We start from the raw sequence: 15,418 nt of genomic DNA, 5'->3' as shown, positions 1-15,418 counted from the left end.
CAGATTTAGAGGATTGTGGATATGAGGAGCCTACAGTGGCCATGGCCTTCGTGTACTTTGAAAAGCTGGCCCTCAGAGGCAAGGTGCACAAGCAGAACCGCAAACTCTGTGCGGGTGCCTGCATCCTCCTGGCTGCCAAGATGGGCAGTGACCTCAAAAGGTTCGAGGTCAGACAGCTGCTCGATGTGAGTACCCATGTGAGTGTGTGACTGTTGTAGAGGTCCTATAAAAATCCCTAATGACAAATCCCAAAGAATTGCACCAACCGTGATGGCAGTAGTGATAGTGGATTTAATTGAGCAGTAGAATGAGGAGTCCTTGTCAAAAGCCATGGGAATTGAATAATTATAATGAACATATAACCTAACCCTCAGAACATTAGAGAATCAACCTCATTCAACTGTTTTAAAAGTAATCTCAAAACATGGTTGTTAAATAACCAAAAATGTGATCATTAGTGGGTAAGCAGTAGAACTTGTATATTGGGATTGTATTTTATTTTATTTTATCTTATTTAATTTTTTTGATTTATTGTCAATGTTATGTTTGATATACGTTAATGCCTTTTTTAGGTTGTATAGCCTTTTTCACTCTGGCAGGGGGACGCCAATGGAAACTAGCCTTTTGGCTATAATTGGGTGAATTTACATTTTAATGTTCATGAATGTACACTGTCCCTCTTTATCAAATAAACAAATTGATTGATTGATTGATTGATTGATAACAGTTATGTTTGTGTGGGTGTAATGCAAATTTGTAGGTAATTACATAAAACATTCAAACCATTAAGAGGGCTATAGAGGCTAAGTAAGGGAGATTCACTTGAGTGACGCGCTACCAACAATTTCAATGTCCGCTCTGGAGGTTACGATTTCTTTTGTTTATTTTTATGGGCAGATAAACATCCTTCTTGAACAGGACAGCAGATAGAAAAGTGCAAGTGCTTCTGTGCAAGGTGGCGATAATAAATATACATGCAATTCATCCAATAAGCGTTTTAGTTAGTCCATAAAATCCAAAGTTCCAATAGTCCATAAAATCCAAAGTTCCAATACTCAGCATATTGAGCGGTCAACAAAAACTGTGCTCTCCCTACTCACCCCCTCGCCATACTACCACAGGTGCCCAGGTGCATATATTCATTCACCAATTCCTATGCCAATACCCACGTGACTTGCATACACACCCACCAGATACCAAAATAAAAGCACCAAAGCACAGACCAATTCAATCATGGCATATGGCCGCTATAAGGGCTGTCAATTTGGATGGTCAAATTCTGCACGCACTTCAGGCATTTCTGATCAGGAGGTTCCTTTCAAGAGCATGGTAGAACATTCAAGAGCATGGTAGAATACACAGTCTTCGCAACCTCTCTCTGATTTCTTACTCATCAAGATTTAAAGTAATTGGAATGTGTATGTTTTGTGTGTGTGTGTGTGTGTGTTTATAATGCTGAGTATCCCTCATACTGTATGTGCCCTAGAGGCTAGAGGAGCGTTTGAGGCTGAGCAGGAGGGAGTTGCTGGCATTTGAGTTTCCTGTGCTGGTGGCGCTGGAATTTAACCTGCACCTGCCCGACCATGAGCTGCTGCAGACCACCTGACCCAGGAAGGAACATCACACTACCAACCACTACATAGGCAGGGGTGCTTGACTTTAGAGACTGGATGGCATCAGAAACAACTACAGACCACCCGCCACTCTATGGACTGAACACTGGAGATGGCCTTGTAGTTTAAATGTTATACAATAAACTACCTTCTTCTATCCTTCACCCAAGTTAGACACTTCAAAATAACTTAATAACAAACAACAATTGGCTTGGTAGTGGAGGGAATAAAAATTACATTTATTGCCCGTCAAGTTATTGAGACTGAGATTAAAAGTCAATGCTTCCACTTCCTTATTATTTATTGGAAGTGGAGTGTTTTCAGTATGTTTTCTCAATCCCTTTCAGTCTCCCCCATTTAATCCTCATCAAAACACAAAGGATCGTTTTCTTTAGGCTACTCAGGAGGAATTCATATTTCCTTCAGAAATGATTCCATAGAAATTGAACCATGTTTCTTCTGCTCTCCTGGCACTGGTTGCATGGCTTGCGCTCCTTCTTTTCTCTGGCTAATTCCTCTTTATTTGCTTTCTTCTCTCTTTCCTTTTCCCAGCTTTCTCTCCTTTGCCTGGATTTTCTCCAGTTGTTTGCTCATCTTTTTGTCCAGTTTCCATCTCTCCGTCAATTGTGTATCCCTTAGTTTCTCCTCCTTCGTATACATTTTGGTGCGAAGTTCTTTCATACTTTGTTCAATCTCTTGCTCTATCATGGCCGTGATTGGGTTTAGTATCACCTCTGTGTCACAGGACCGCCTGAAGAGAAGACACCTGAAGGACCAAACACAGAACAATGTACAGATGGAAGCAATTAAGTGGGGAACGAGTAGGCAGCAATCTAGTGTGACTGAATGTCTGGGTAGAGATGGTGTAAAATGTTTGTTTATTTATTTACCTCAAACGGCAAAAACTAAATTATTTATTACCTCTTTTTCTGCCTGCACCTTCAGCTCTGTCAGTAGTTTGTGTTCAGAGGGGCAACAACCAGGGCTCCTGATAACACCAAGTCTACCCTCTCAGTCGTCATCCTTTCAAAGTTCTCCAAGTCTTTATTCATTTGCCTCTTTCAGCCTTTCAGCCATGGCATCATCATGGTCATCGTCCTGCTTTTCCAGGAGTTCCTGAGCGTATTGTCTCGAATTCAAGTTTTTTACATTTTTCTTTCTCCTGCTCCAACTCTTCCTTCTCGCTATTGATGCAATAGAAAGTTTAGGTCTTTCTCAAGCTGGCATTTCCATTGTTCGTCCCTTCTTGCTACTTCTATTCCTTTCAGTAGTGTTCTTTATTTTTTCCCCATTCCTCCCGTTCGGGCATTCAATACAGCCTCCATCTCTACTATGTCCTGCAGGAGGGACTGCATAGTTGCTCTCTTTGCCCGTTCATTCTGCTCATTTTCTGCTGCCATGTTCATTGAAAACTGCTTCCAATTGCCACCCTTATTGTCTGACTCATCTCAGATCTCACACTCTCACTCAGATGATCCATTTGGTAAAGTAAATGACAAACAAACAATAACCACACTTTTATAGACTTTGTGGAACGCTATGTCGTCGTCATAGAACATGACGGCACAATTGCCTTGTATCACGTCATTACCTCACCGGCATGAAACACTTCAGAATGCACGCTAATTATAAAATGAACAATAAATGGGCGACAGTGGTACAGTGGTAGAGAAGTCGTTTAGTAATCAGAAGGTCGCTAGTTCAATTCCCTGTCGAAGCGTCCTTGAGCAAGACACTGAACCCTAATTGCTCCTGATGTGTAGTGTGCTATCAGTGAAAATGTGTATACATTGTAAAGTCACACATATGTAAGTCGCTTTGGATAAAAGCGTCTGCTAAATGACTAAATTAAATTAATAATTCAATGAATTATAAAATACGCATTGTCTAGCGGTCATCTGATAAAAATCGTACAATCTCGTTCCATTAATGTCAGTTTGAGTTTCTAAACAAACGAGACACCTCCAAGGATGCAGTTCTGATCATCTACACTAAACAATAATGATGATGATGATGATGATGAATTGTGTATGGTTATGGTTTGGAAGTCACTTTTGTCCAAAGCGAGTTACAGAACATTACAAATACATCAACATGACAGATGTGGATGTTTAGGCTAAACATTAAACGTATCTTACTTAGGCTAATTGATGAATAAACGAATGTGGTGATTACAACACCTGTTTAGTGTTCCATTTTGTGCCATAAATTACGGCACAGCAAATCACGGCACACGCAACTCTCACATATGTGGGACGCTGTCACTGGTTTGAACTGAGCGAACCAAGCAAAGAGCATTTCACGTTATATTATCACTTGCTCCGTGAGCGAGTCTGATGGATGTTCGCTCAGGTTCAAGTTTTTGAGTGGATCGTGAACTTCGTTTTGGACCTCCCAAAGGTGTAATTTATCCCCAAGCACATCAGCAACCCCAAACTGGTTTCCTCTCTCCAAAGCTCAGTCGTGAGCCTTTGCACCGACGGTTCGATACGCTAGCTGTGGGCGACGCCTTCTGGTCGAGAGAGGAAACCCTCACAACTACTTTTAGAATCTCAGGTTCCAAAACATCAACGAGTGATCCTTTTTGTTGGTTTAAAACCTTTAAAACTGTACTGTTAAACATTTTAAAAGAGAAATATTTTTACGATGACAGACTTTTGGTGTATAGCAACCTTTCATACAAAACAATGCAGCTCAAAGTGCTTAACAGCTAAGAAATTTACGTGCACAAAGAAATTATATGCACAGTAATCACAAAAACAATAGACATCAAATAAACATAACACATAAAAACACGAAAACAGGGATAGAGTGCATAAAGATTTAAGATAAAAATAGCATACATAAAATGCATAACATAAGATAGAAATAAAAACTATGCAGAGATATAGTTTATCTAACCTCTTAATATCACGTTATATCATGATGAAGATCAGAGTAAAAAAATAAATAAAATTAAAATAAGAGGAAGCGTAGGGTTGGCACGGTGGGCACAAATATAGAAGGCAGTGGATTTGGGGCATTAGAGGGCATTTTGTGCTTTGAATCATATGTGTGTTTATTTAACCCCAGTGTATAAAATATACAATTTTCATAACTTTTGTAACTCGTAAGTAAAGACCCACATTGCCTGGGCTGCAGTCTGCACGTTCTCTCACATCACTCCACACCTGGCAGTCAGGAACACCTGTGTACCTCATGGCCTGGGTGATCAGGTGCACGCTGAGCTCTCGCGGAGCCGAGTGTTTGCTGGACAGGGACAGGCGCAGCTCCAGGTCCTTCCCGTCGATGGCCAGGCCCGTATCTGGGATCTGCAGTGTCACCCCCGCAAGGCTTCTGAGGCATTTGGGTATCTGCGATGCCAGGAGGACACCACACCACATGGTCATCTTGCCTCGCCTGACAGCCTCCTCATACACACGCCTCTCCTTTTGAGAGCCTAGGAGGAGAGGCACTACAATCAGTTTGTGTAGCAAGAATATCTGCCAGTTGAAACTACTGTATGTTTATTCCTCAACCCCTCAAACAAGCTTGCTAACAGCATGTGTGGCAATGGCTGATGGATTGACATTAGAGACATAGGCAGTGCTGGCCCTTCACAGAAAGGGTCACTTGGTAAGATGCTGTTTGTTTAGGTAAATTGCAGGCGGTTAAGAGTGTATCTTCATAGGGGAAGAGTGAATGCCATTGTTCTCCCTTGTGAAAAAAAAAGAAAAACACTTTTCTCAGGACACTTACAATTAGATTATATCAAGTTAACAGAATTAAATGGTATGCGTGAAGTGTGCTAAAACCAGTAGTCTATTTAAACCAGTGTGTGTGCTGGTGAGGTCTGTGTTAGCCAGTGTGTGTGATGGTGAGGTCTGTGTAAGCCAGTGTGTGTGATGGTGAGGTCTGTGTAAGCCAGTGTGTGTGTGCTGGTAAGGTATGTGTTAGCCAGTGTGTGTGCTGGTGAGGTATGTGTTAGCCAGTGTGTGTGCTGGTGTGTAAGTCTGTCTAAGTCAGTTTTAGTGCTGATGGCCCAACTCTTCAGAGAGCACCTCCTTTCCTAACTTGCACTGCCTCCCCCTTCCTCTTCCTTCCTCTACCTCTCCTTATCCTTCCTCTAATGCTATCTCCTCTAACTAGTACTTCACTCGCACTTACAGTAGTTACATTCCTGCGCTTTTTATTACTTATGTAAAGTAGTATTTATGTTACACTAGTTCTCTATTGCTCGTAGCTTGATTGTTTTCTCCTTTGTGCGTCGCTTTGGATAAAAGCGTCTGCTAAATGACCAAATGTAATGTAATGTAACTCTCTGACCTAATGGTTATTCATGGTGACAGTGTGTGTGTGAGTGACTGAAGAAAGGCAGTAGTACGTGGAGAGTTTATATTAGAATCGTTTTGAGGACGTCTGTGTGTGTGTGTGTGTTTGTGTATTTCAGTGTTGCATTAGTAAATACCAGCTCTGTTGTCATCAGAAGCTTCTAAAGTGGCATCTGTTCCAAAAATGTGTAGTAGACCAAACACTTGTGCAGGTATGTGTGTGTTGTCTGAGAGACACTAGTGTGTGTGTGTGTGTGTGTGTGTGTTGAGAACAACCAAGATTCATACACTAAGAGGTGTCAAGATATTAAATATATGTATTAGAACCAGAACATACATTTTTACATCAAACCTCAGAGCCATGGTGAGCCACAGTTTGAACGAGTTTATTAGAACAGGATTTTATGACACAATCATTTGAAATCAAAACAAACTATCGTAGGTAGAAAAAATCTATTGAACACTTAGATCTGTAAGTTATTTAACACTTTAATCTGTAGAATACTTAACACTGTGAATGTATGTGTGAGTGTTTGTATGTGTTTGTGTGTGTGTGTGTGTGTGTGTGTGTGTGTGTGTATGTGTAAGTGTGTGTGTTGGAAAGTGTAAACTGATATAATCTAATGAGCTAATGAGAATCTAATCAGCTATATGCTCTTACTGAGACAAACACAGAGTGCAAATCCAGGGGTGTGAGTTACATGATACAAAATACAGACGATACAAAATAATATAAGCACTTAGGAAAAGGGCAATATGTGGTTCTATCAGCCCCCCATTGCCCATTTATGCTCCATAGATGGACCCGTTGAAGGTTGTGTAGGGTGGGCTAACCACCAGGTTGGGTTTGACCTCCACATTACAGCTGCCCTTCATGTCCCTGAAGGTGTCGCAGTCAAAATCTGCCATCAGCTTCCTGCAACCGGCTCGGTAGGGCGTGAAAGGGATCCGAAAACGCACGCGCTGATCAGCCTCAAGCACCCGGAATTCTACGAACACACAAATACAAACATTGTAATGTCCAATCAATAAGGTGGGAGATGCAGGTGTTTTCGTTGAAGTATTTCACTGGGAAGGATATATGACTGAAATTAAATGTCAGAAGCTGTCAGAAGCTGTGCTGTGCTTTCCTGAAGACAAACTGTACTCCATCTCACACACACACACACACACACACACACACACACACACACACACACACACACACACACACAAACACACACACACACACACACACAGACAGACAGACAGACAGACAGACAGACAGACAGACAGACAGACAGACAGACAGCTCACAAAAGAGCAGTCTTAGAGGTCAAATATGCCATCAGGGAACATTCACTCTGTCAGTTCAAATGCAAGAGCTCTTTTCAAATGGGATAAGTTCCCCAAAGGACACTTCTTTCTCCACTTGTGTGTGTGTGGGTGTGTGTGTGTGTGTTACCTGGCCACCACGGTATGACTCAACAGCCCACTGCCTGTTATTGTAAGGACGCCATCTCTAAGTGTGCTGGATATGGGGTTTTCAAAGATGACCTCCGCCGTCACCTCTGTAAACTGCTGACATGTGCTGGGTGCCTAAGAACAAGCAAACTTCATTAGATCAATACTTTCACCATTACAATACAAGGGATTCAGGGTCAATACGTCCCAAATCTCTCTTTAGGTCTTATTGCCATTGACAGGATTCATTAAAACAATCCACAGAATATATAATAGTATAACTCTCTAGCAGTATACTACTCTAAGAACTGGATCTATGATCGTGTCAGTATAAGTGTGATGGTGACTCATTCAGTTAGCCTCTGAAATACTTCTACCAACACCAATACTGATGGTTCCTGTAGATCAACTGTGTGTCTGTATATATATATATATATGTATATCAGTATGAAGTACTAAAGTGTCAATTACGTCTAGTGTCTATTACATGTAAATATAATAATATGATGTTGGTTCAAGTATGAACTATGCAAACACCACTGTGGACAAACCTGATGGTGATTGTAGGCTCCTGCGGTACGATGTTCTTCACAGCTAGGTAGCCATCTCCTGGGTGCTGCTTGTCGTGCACCAGTGCCGAGACCTTCAGACTGCTGTTGTCCAGCATCTTGGTCCCATATAAGGAGAATGGGATCCGGATGGAAATCTTGAGGTCTGTACACACATGCACAAACACACACACACACACACACACACACACACACACACACACACACACACACACACACACACACACACACACACACACAGATATAAACAGTAAAATAGATTAGATTAAATAGATAGTTCAATTATAGATTATTACACTGAAGAGGTGCCATTTCTGTCGATAAGACTAAGTAAAATGAGTATCAAACCAAGGTGGAAAATGTAATTCAGAGTCAGAAATGTAAACAATATATTACTATATTGAAAAAAAAACAAAAAACAGTAGAAACTCCAGTTTGGGGTCTCTCCAGAGCACCGGTACACCCACCCTGCTTGGGCTGCAGCAGGACATCCTTCTCTGCCCTGTACACCAGGCTGTCGGGCACACCTGTGTACCTCATGGCCTGAGCGTTAATTTGCACGCTGAACTCCCGCAAGTGCTCCACTATGGAGGAGCAGACTCAGCTCCAGATCCTGTCCCGTGATTGGCTCCTTCTCCTCTGTGATCTCCAGCTTCACCACGGTAGGCTTCAGTGGCAGCTCAGGGCGGGGCTTGTGTCCGTTTCCTCTCCTCACGGCTTCCTCAAACACCAGACGCTCCTTCTTAGAACTAAGAGGAAGAGCACCAGGATCAGCGCACGGGCAGGGGAATAATTTTGGCCACTGCTTGCTGTTTTCACTACAGTGACTCACTATCGCCTCTTACAAGTTACAAGTTACAAGTCTTTTATTGTCAGATGCACAGAATGACACAGGGTCAGACTGGGCACTGAAATTCTTAGGACAAGGCCACCACACAACACCTACCATAGCATAACATAGCAAACATAATATAACATAACATAACATGACATACACTCTGTACAAGTACTCTGAACATAATTTACATGTAATAACATATAATAACCTTACTAAATATACAAGATAATATACAATACAATATGCTAAACATATAACAACCTATACATATAATACTAACATATATACATATAACAATAATACACATATAGTAACATAGTTATCTGGTAAATCCATTCCTTATTCATATGAAAATATCCCACAGCCTCTAGTGAGGTCTGTGTAAGCCAGTGTGTGTGATGGTGAGGCTTGTGTAAGCCAGTGTGTGTGATGGTGAGGTCTGTGTAAGCCAGTGTGTGGTGTGATGGTGAGGTGTGTGTAAGCCAGTGTGTGTGTGATGGTGAGGTCTTTGTAAGCCAGTGTGTGTGTGATGGTGAGGGTGTGTGTAAGCCAGTGTATGTGATGTTCCCCTCACCCTCTGGGTATTTGTAACTGGCTGTGATGTCCTCCCGTCTGTATGCGCCTACAGCTTTAGTGCTGATGTTCTGGCCAACATTACTAGTTACAGTGCGGAGCCTGTGCTTTGAGCCGTCTCTCATGAGCATCCAGGTGACTTGATCGGCGTTGACTTCAGCGAAGACGAACGGCACGTCGTACTTCAGGTCGCTGTGTCCCTCCAGAACAGCCTTCACAGGGCACGGACCACAGCAGAACACTCCTAAGAGACAAGAGGGATTTCAGTAACTTGTACGTGTGTGTGTGTGTGTGTGTGTGTGTGTGTGTGTGTGTGTGTGTGTGTTACCTGAACTCTGCTCCTGTGGGGTGGGGTCCAGCACCTGCCAGCCATCGTATGTTGAATCCCCAGAGAGGTCTGGCCGCTTCATCATCCCTCTACCCACACGTGGAAGTTCCTGAACACACAAACACACACATAAGTAAGTTCATCTGTATCAGGCAAGTAAAAGGTTTCCTCCACATAGTGAGTTTGAGGTAATACTAACTGGTACAGACACTCGGGGTGACTAACTGGCAGAGACAGAAACTGCGAGAAAAGGGGATTATGGTCAATCATTTTAATGTCATGGAGGTGTGCCAACAGGGGGCCATTGGGCCCTGTGAGTAAGGCGGGGGGTGAGGGGTGGAGGGGGGGTGTCCTGTGTTCCATGTAACGGTAGGCCCTGTGATAGTGCCCTATTGCCCCGTAACGACTAAGCAACCGTTCATTTGACCCTCTGCACTGACAAACACCATGTTCCCTAATGCTATGGAATGGAAATATAGAACAATTCTGTAAGTCTGACAACAGTGGTAAAAGGGACACCAGTCTTATCTAACTGAGCAGCAGTCTTTCAGAAATAGGCGGTAGGCCGACCGAGTGTCGAAAAGGGACTAACAGGAGACTCCATAAACACCTACATATACTATACATATTAACAAGCTCGTCTGATTCATTTCTAGTAAGACACTCACCACACACTGTCATCGCTCTCCTTAGGCTGAACCCGTGGTCTGTGTAGTACTCATCGATGGTCAGGTTTTTATCAGTGTCGTGAGCAGACTGGAAGTTGCTGACTACACGACATGGGATTCCCAGACACCTCAAAACTGACACACACACAGAAACACAGTGAGACCTCGATATTTTTACTGTTGACCTGTGTAGCCAAGCAGTATGAAACAGCCTAAATCATAGCCTGACTGATCTATGATTGAAGAGATTGTTTCATCTTGTGATATACAGAAACCTTTGTTTTACATCAGGAAGAACAGTAATCAGATATTACACGGTGACCCTAGAGTTCTTGCAGATAAATAAATGTTTCCAAACCATTAACAGCATCCAGTGGTACCACAGACATGAAATTAGACAATAGAAATAATATGTTTACACAGTTCCAGTTCTCACCTGTGCACATGACCCCAGCGAACACCCCAGCACTGTCCGTACTTCACGGCGAGTAATGGCTCTTGTACCAGCGCCGCAGGATGTCCACGCTGCTGCTCCAGTGGGTGGGGGCCACGCCACCGGAGTACGGTGTTGCCAGCGGCCCGCCAGGATACCACGGTCATCATTAGCGTTGATCTGTTGCGAATAAATCAAGTCAAGTTAAGTCAACTTTGTCTAGGAAATTTTAAAACAACAGGAGTTGTACCAAAGTGCTTTCCGGTCAAATTAAATAGATTGATCAAACTAAACAAGAATTAAAGGAAATAAGGAAACAAATACCACACAGACGTTTTTACGAATACAATACAACAATGTCCCAAACTCACAAAGAGAGAGAGAGAGGGTGAGAGAGAGGGAGAGAACAACAGGGCATACATAGCACTGACCACCCTCCCTACATAGATGGGGTTGCAGCGGGCAGAGAAATCCTCAGCAGGGTCCCTCAGACACTTGGGGTTCATGTCCAGCAGCTTCATGCAGATGTCCACCATATCCTCCTCAAACTGAAAAGAGCAGCAAAGACAGCATCCACAAACACATGAACAACCGCATCCCACTGGCTAGTTCGCAAAAATCATAAAACACACATGTGCTGTTAGCGTACTGTCCAAAGTTCCAGGCCAGGGGGGCCGATGCGGTCAGCAGATCCTCTGTAGATGATGCCCTGCTCAGCCATCACATACTCCTGCCTCTTAGCTTCCTCTGGGAGGTGCACCCAGTCCTCTTTATCCATCAACACACACACCACATCCATACAAACAGAGAGCACAAACATATACAGACAAGGCCGGTAAGTTTTCAGACAAATGCGACAGGGGAATGGTAGGCATGCATAAGTGTAACATTTGTCTGTGTGTATAGGCCACCTCACATCAGCATACATTTGTTTACATATGAGCCTTGCATGTCTGTTTGTGCTTGTGTGTTTCAGGAATTGCATACCTGTGCACCAGGGGTTAAAGAGGAGCACCATGTTTGTGATGGACTGAGGGGAGGCGTGTGACCCTTCCCTCATATACAGATTGTAAGAGCCCACACTGGCATCAGCTGGGCTGCTTATGGCCAAGGTCATGGAAGATCGGCCACTCTCCTGTACCAGTGCTGTCCATGCTTTCTTTGCACCCGTCGACTTCGGGTAACCAAACACGCAACGCGTGCCCTTTTCCTCTGATGGCTTGGGTCCTGCAGGGAAAGCATATTTGCTGTTAACGCCAATGTGATGTTACTGCCTGTTCATGACAGAGTTTATTCATGATGTAGGTAGGGTTTTTAAATAGAGGATGACTTGGCCTTTAAGATCACACTTTGTCCAGTCATACACATTGCATTTCTCATTTGTGTGACTTGTATTATGCAATGGCAGTTTGAATGTTGATGCATAAAGACTGATAAAAACATGAATGAGGAAATTGTAATTGGCATTGCTATCAACACATGTAGATCAAGCTGAATGCACTGTATTCCTTGTGTGACTGATACCAATACTGATCAGAATGATGATACATAAAGAATGATGATACATAAACATACCTGTCTCCGCAGTAAAAAGGAGCGTGTCGGTATCAGGCTGGAACTGCCGATTGGTGTGGAGAGTGATTTTGAAGCTCTGGCCACGGCGCACCATCAAACGTTTTACGCTTACGTCATCAGTGCGGTGCTCCTTATTGTTTTCCTTGACGTGGAGCAGGACCTTGCTTATCTCTACCAGAAATCATACCAAAACATACATCAAAGTGAATTTAACCATTCAAGTTTGCGTCTAGACAACAACGAAAGACAGCGCGCTACGTTCCTTGAAATCTTTGGTGAAAAGCAGTGCTGCTGCTGGACCCGTTTAAGTGTCTAGCCCAATGAAAACAACATCAGGTTCCAATGTAAGATGCAATGGCATGTCAAATGTGTGCATTCGCGTTACACATTTACGAGTAAGGACCTCAATCAAAAAAATTAAAACCTACAAGAATGAACAACTTCTTTAACCTAGATTTAATCTTAAAATACCTTCAGATGTTGATGTTAGGCTAAATAAAGAAGTTACCTTCACATACTTAGCTGTAGTAATAGGCTAACGTTACGGCCCCACTAGTTTCTGTTAATCAGGAAGCTATCATCTCTTAACGCATAAACTTTTATTCAACTCGTATTTTTCACTGATACCTAGACACTCCAAAGTCCAATGCAGTTAGTCAAGCTTATTTAATTTGACCCCATAAAAACTTTAAAAAACAACTTTTCCCGAAATATCATAAGCGGAATCCTTAATTTCCATTTCCATTTCCCCTTTCCCATACATCCACAGGTAGTAAAAGGCTTGTTGTATAATATTAACTTGTTTGTATTATTTATGTTAGTTTAACACTTTATAATTGAGACATTCTGTAATAGGACTAATGTATCAATACTTCCAGGCTTCCATACTTCCTAGAGTTTGAAAGTTGATAGGTGCCACAATTCACTTATAACACAAAATATGAATGCCAAATGTTTTAAGACTCATTCTAATCTAATTTTAAATAGAAATGACTTTGAGTTTATATTTAGGAAAGTTCTCCATACAAATGTTACCATATTTCACTTGATAATTAAGGCTCACTGTTTTAATTAGTTTCCCATCATCTTAATGCCCCCTTGCCCCTTAATGCCCCCTTGCAGCTCCCTGGCGCCCCCATGTGGGCCCCGGCCCCCTGGTTGAGAACCACTGAAGTAAGGGACTTACCAAGCGCCATAGTTGCTGTTGAGAGGATGAGTATTCTCTTCTCCTAGTGATGGAGTTTAGATAGTCGTCCCAGCAAGTGTGAATCTGCAGGGAGAGAGTGTGTGTCGCCTATTTAAACCCTGTCATGCCCTGTATTTCAGTTCCCAGGAATGCCAGAGGGGTTTTCTTCCCGACAAGAGTACACACCCCTCGCCCAGCCCTGCTGAGGAAATCAAACATGATTTCATCATTTACATATACACATTATTGTGACATCCTGTTGCATAGCACACACTAGACTATGAGAGAGAGAGAGACAGACAGACAGACAGAGAGAAAGACAGAGATAGACAGATAGAGAGAAAGAAAGAGAGAGTGAGAACCCACACAAACTCTCCTCCCATAGATCTTAATCTGCTTTAGGGCAGTGTATTCTAGGAGGAGCTCAGCCCAGGGTTGGGATGGGCCCTTTTTTCTCAGATAGTATGAATACAGTACTTTCTCACTTTTGACTCAGGGTTGGATGAAAGCCAATAAAAGTGTTTTAACATTACTCCATGGTCCAGTGTAAATGCAAGTCTTTGCTAATTATCGAGCTCATCAATGATGATTTCAAGAAAAATATGTACACACAAAGTTCTTCATATAGTAATTGTTAATTCATCACTATCATCACTATGACCTCATTAGGCTGATCCTGTTCCTGCTTAAGGGCAGTGCGTTCTAGAAGGAGCGCAGCCCAGGGTTGGGATGGGCCCTTTTTTCTCAGTTAGTATGAATACTTTCTCAGTTTTGACACAGGGTTGGATGAAAGTCAACTTTGGCATTTCCACATAAGTGTTTTAAACATCACTCCCTGTTTCCAGTGTAAAAGTCTTTGCTAATTATCGTTACCTGTACCTGATGAGTTGAAGTACGGTATGTAAAGTCACACAAAGTTCTTCATATAGTAATTGTTAATTCATCATTAAGTCAATATTACCTCATTAAGCTCATCTGTTTACTGATTTGTGTAAAAAATAAACATATATTCAATAAAAGCGATCAAATGTCATCCAAATATAACACTACTTTATTTTTCAACTTTTCTTACGAAGAAAATAGCTGGTTTGGCATGCGTTACACACACGTGTGTGATCGAACTGAATAGTGATCATTACAGTTTCTCTCTCTGACAGAAGTAGGTGCCTGTGTGACTGTCCAGTCAACCATTGCATCACTTCATCCTCAGCAGTCCCTCCTGAAGAAATCCATGTTTTTATACAGATTTATGGAAAATATTCTAACAATTATGCAAAATAATTGCGGTCAGCTCAAAATAGTTGCTATCAGACGATTATGTAATAATTGATCGACATACTGTGATACTGTGCACATCTGAACTTGTGGAGGACCTGCCCACACTACAGATATATAAACAACTTACAGTTTCAGTCAATGTCAGTGACTGTTACAGATGAGTAGTCTGATAGTAAACTGATAGTCATAATCATAATGTCAGACAGCTTAATTTTCTTATTTGTTGAATCTGTGAAGTGAATTGCTTGAGTAACTTCTCCTCTACCTCTCTCAACTTGACCTGTGTGTTCATGACTGACAGTTCATGAGTATCTCAGCAACCACTCGGAATGAGATTGTTACGATAAGGTGAAAGGGTTTGTGCTGGAGGACTGCTGCACTTCCGTTCTGTATTATATTATAAACATAAAGAATTTAATAGAAATGTTGGTTATAGATACACATGCTGTGACCCACCGTACTCTCTGAAGGCTGTTCTGGAGGGACACACCAACCTGAAGAATGAAATGCCATTTGTCATCGCTGCACTGAATGCAGATCATGTGTTCTGGATGCTCACGAAAGACGGCTTAAAGCAGAGGCTCTACTGACACGGCTCAGATTA

At 42.2% G+C, this 15,418-nt stretch overlaps 1 pseudogene; it reads right to left on the bottom strand.

Annotated features, from left to right (window-relative positions):
* Positions 1-6,709: 6,709 nt before the first annotated feature.
* LOC122133669 lies at positions 6,710-13,792 on the bottom strand (annotated as a pseudogene).
* Positions 13,793-15,418: the final 1,626 nt, after the last annotated feature.

This window comes from Clupea harengus, chromosome 17 (genome assembly GCF_900700415.2).
Source record: "Clupea harengus chromosome 17, Ch_v2.0.2, whole genome shotgun sequence".
Lineage (NCBI taxonomy): Eukaryota > Metazoa > Chordata > Actinopteri > Clupeiformes > Clupeidae > Clupea > Clupea harengus.
Note: the sequence above shows the minus strand (reverse complement) of the source record. Positions and strands in the feature narration are given on the sequence as shown.